This window comes from Panthera uncia, chromosome X (genome assembly GCF_023721935.1).
Source record: "Panthera uncia isolate 11264 chromosome X, Puncia_PCG_1.0, whole genome shotgun sequence".
Classification (NCBI taxonomy): domain Eukaryota; kingdom Metazoa; phylum Chordata; class Mammalia; order Carnivora; family Felidae; genus Panthera; species Panthera uncia.
In genome coordinates this window covers 122,391,408-122,396,058 of record NC_064817.1, presented here as the reverse complement: position 1 = coordinate 122,396,058, position 4,651 = coordinate 122,391,408, and positions in this window count along the sequence as shown.

The following is a 4,651-nucleotide window of genomic DNA, read 5'->3' as shown; positions in this document are numbered from 1 at the left end:
TCTCCTCCTCCTCCTCTTTCTTTTCCCCCTCCTCCTTCAGCGTTTTCCTTCCACTCCTCTTCCCTCCCCCTTCCCTCCTCCCCTTCTTCCTTCTTTACCTCCTCCCCCTCTTTCTCTTCTGCCTCCGCCTCCGCCTCCGCCTCTGTCTCCTCCAATCTGACGGATGAACCAAAGCAGCAGAAACTGCAGTTGTAGAGGCAGGGTATCTCAACAGAGCAATAGATACCGCTAGTGTGTGATTATTTATATAGCTCAGGGTGTGTTGGTATATAATCTGCAGAGACGGGGGTGGGGGAGGGGGATGAGATTGCAGTGTGTTCGGCTCAGCTAGCTGGCTGTTTTGTGAATGTAGATGATTTCTGAAGGTCTTGTGAATGGATTATAGGGGAGGATGGGAGGGAAGGGATTTATTGCTCCTTGGTATAATTTCTTTCTCTCCCTCTCTCTGTGTCGTTTGCTTTCCCGGAGCTGTAGCTCTTAATGCTTAGCTAAGTGGCGTCATCCAGTTGAAATTGAATCGACCCATTAGAACTCCCCATAGGAATCTCTGTATCCGGTCCCTGGGTAATGACTGAAACAAAATTTAAAGGGGAATGGGGGTGGGGTGGAAAGTAGCAATTTTAAGGAGACCTAATTTAAATATCTCTGCCGATCACAGTCCTACCAAAACCACTCAGCCCTTGCTGAGTGATTGCCGCTTCAGTCAGAAAGAGCTTCTCCTTTGTTTCAGGGTTTCTCCCACCTCTTACCCGCATTCATTTCTACTTTTTCAGTACTAATAATAATTATCCATCCATCATTTATTGGGAAACCATTACCCAACTTACTTTCCCTTTCTGCCTTTAGTATGCCATATAATCAACAAATATTTTTTGAGTGCCTTCTTTTGTGCTAGGTATTGTGGATTCAGTAAGGAAGACAGAATCCCTGCCTTCATGCAGCCTTCTTGGGACAGTCCTTCTTCTGAAAATAAAGCAGCTTTGGACATTTTCTCTTAAAGTGAAGATCAAAGTTTTCTGTAAATTATCCTCAGTTCAGTATTTAATGCAACAGGAATAAGTCTTCCTTTTGGGCATCCAGACAGAAGCACTTGGATGAAAACAAGCTGGAGTTTAAAATAAAAAAGATCTGATTTCAAGTCCTGCTTCAATGGACAAGTAGCAGGAGCTTGATCATCAACATTCTTAGCATGCTTTGGTTACCCCATCTGTAAAATTGAGATGGTAAATGGTGACAGTTCACAGTAAAACAAACCTTTGAGTCAGGAAACTCAGTTTCTTAATCTTACTCTAACTCCTTGTGTGACCTTTGCAATTTACTTTCCTTCTAGTGCCTCAATTTCTACATTTACATGAGGGGATCTGATTAGGTAATTACTAAGGTCTCTTCTAGCTCTGACATTCTATTATGTACACCCTCGCAGGACGGTTAAGGAAATAAAAGAAAGCATGGGATTAAAAACATACATGGTTGTGTGGGTCTGCATGCACATATGTGTATGTGTGTGTCAAAGGTGTTCCAACTCTCTTGTTGATGTGTGTGTGTGTATATATATATATATATATATAGTGTATACACACACATATGTGTAATTTCTAAGCAAATCCAGATCTCTTCCTAATCAGAATTTCTAGAGTCAAGAGATTTGCCTATGTAAATTCTTCTCTTTTGTGGCTCAAAGTTATTTAACTTTTTTTTAACATTTATTTATTTTTTGAGAGAGAGAGGGAGACAGAGTGCAAGCAAGGGAGGGGCAGAGAGACGGAGACACAGAATATGAAGCAATCTCCAGATTCCACAAACCCTACAGGGAGCTTGAACTCATGGGCCTCGAGATCATGACCTGAGCTGAAGTTGGGCGCTCAACCGACTGAGCCACCCAGGCGCCCTGCTTCTTTACTCTTTTTTTTTTTTAATGTTTATTTTTGACACAGAGAGAGACAGAGCATGAGTGGGGGAGGGGTAGAGAGAGAGGGAGACACAGAATCTGAAACAGGCTCCAGGCTCCTAGCTGTCAGCACAGAGCCGAGGCGGGGCTTGAACTCACAGACAGCGAGTTCATGACCTGAGCTGAAGTCAGATGCTCAACCAACTGAGCCACCCAGGCGCCCCTCTGCTTCTTTACTCTTAATATGGACTTGAACTTATCTATATCATGAAAACCATTAAAGCTAATCTGTACTTTCATGTGCAGAAGAGGACAGATTTACTAATATATTCATTCACCCATTTTTTTTCGGGAGATATTTATTGCACATCAACTATGTGCCAACTATTATACTAACTAGATTCAGGTCAAACAAATCAGGGTTCAAATTTTTGCTCCTAAATTTATGAGCTATCTGACTTTGTGCATCTCAATTCACCTCTCTGATCCTGTGTCTTCATCTATAAAATGGAGGTAACTGTAGTCCCTACATCAAAGGAAAGTGCTATTTCCTATAGATTGAATAAGGTCTTGCATATGAAAGGTTTATTATGTGTCTGGCATATAGTAAGTGCTCAATGAACAGTAAATATGAATATTAAGAAAATTAAGAAGTTGTCCTCACCTTAACGTAGCCCATAGGAGGGGCAGGAGATAATTTCAGTTTGAAATCCTTTTATTTTTTAAGGTCCAGCTTTAAATTTGAATGGTTGTATGCCAAATATATCTTTCTTAAATGTGGCTAATTCTCATACTTTATTCCTGTGTTCAAAAACTTATTTCTAATTCCTAGAGCATTAAGTTTAAATTACTCTGCCTGTCAATCAAGTTATTCTCCAACTCTATACATTCCACTTCTCAACAGATCTTTTAACATAAGACAAGTTGAATGTTTCACTCTTCTAAGGAACCAATGCACATGGCTACCAATTCATCTTTTCATATTACCCTTCACATGAGTTATATATATTTATTAATTTTCTGCCTTCAAGTCCCAATTCCTCTGTGAATCCTTCCCTGACTATTAAGGCTCATTTCTGCTCTAAAGCTCTATGGTAGTTTTTACTAATACCCTAATTTATTTCTACATTTGAAACTCCTACGGCACTTTTATCTATGCCCTGTCCTCGTTATTCAGCAGACTTTGTTAGATGTTTTACTTTCTTTCAAAATATTTTTGACTTGTCATATCAGAAATGATTTGAACAACCAGTTGCTATAAGTATGGAAAGGTGTGTTTAATTCATGATAAAACCACAACTTAGAGATTTTTAAATCATAGTAGTAACGAAGATGTTTGGAAGGCAGAGTGATTTTTCTGTTGTCCTTCAAGGTTACTTATTTATTTTTTGAAATTACTGGCTTTTAGAAGTAGGTGGATTGATCAGTGGTAAGACAGTATTTCCAACTTCCAGTGGAATTGAATTAATGTCAACAAGGTATCCATAAAGACAAAAGAGCCATTGGACTGAGAGGCAGGAGACCTATGTTTGCTTCTAGGCCAACACTGTCTCTAACTAGCTGCATGATCTTAGGTAACTCAATGAATTTGTCTAAATGTTTCCTGAAAAGCACACCATTAGCTAAAGAGCTAAGAAAACATGTTTCCTGAAATACACTGAATATAACAAGTTTGTAAAATAAGTTGTTAGATATCACATAAGGAATTTTGTAATGTCTCAGTATCAATTTCTGTATATAATGGTACTATCCCAATATCTTACCAAAAATCATGAAATTGCAGGGACACCTGGGAGGCTCAGTTAAGCATCCAACTCTTTTTTTAAAGCATTTATTTATTTATTTATTTGAGAGAGAGAGAGAGAGAGAGAGAGAGAGAGAGAAAATGAGTGCGGGAGTGGCAGAGAGAAAGGGAGACAGAGGATCCAAAGCAAGCTCTGTGCTAACAGCAGACAGCTGGAGGATGCAGGGCTGTGAGATCATGACCTGAGCCAAAGTCAGACACTTAACTGACTGAGCCACCCAGGTGCCCCAGCATCTAGCTCTTGATCTCTTGATTTCAGCTCAGGTCATGCTCTCATGGTTCATGAAATCAAGCCCTGTGCTTGGGATTCTCTCTCTCTCTCTCTCAAAATAAATAAACTTTTTGAAAAATCATGAAACTACAAATAATCTTTCAGAAACATAACATTTTAAAACACAGATAAAAAATATTTATGTAGATTGCCAAGAGTCAAATATTTGTTTAATAGGCATTAATTGAGTGACTAGTGTGCTAGGCCCTGGGGATACAGCAGTGAAGACAAATAAGATAAATGTTATATCTACCCTCGAAGAGATCACTGTCTAGAATTGGAGACAGATAATTATAATAAAAGGTGATAAAGAAAAGGACACCTAAACTGGTCTTTTGGTGGACAAGGGAGTATACAATGACATGGACTATTCAGGGCTATCAAGTATTTTGGAATAGTTAGAGCAAAAATCCTTGAAGGCATTTGCAGATGAAAGGGTTCTGTGGTGTTGTGATTAAGAGTGTAAACTCTGGAATGAGTCAACCTGAGTCAAATTCCAGATCAGCCACTTGCCAGCTATGTATCTTTGGCCAAGTTACTTAATCTCTTTGGGCCTTGGTTTCTCATTTGTAAAATCAGTGCAATTTACAAATATACCTCATAGGGTTGTTGTGAGAATTAAATGGGTTAAAACATTTTAAATACTTAGAACAGTATCTGGCACAGAACGAACCTCTCTCCCCACCCA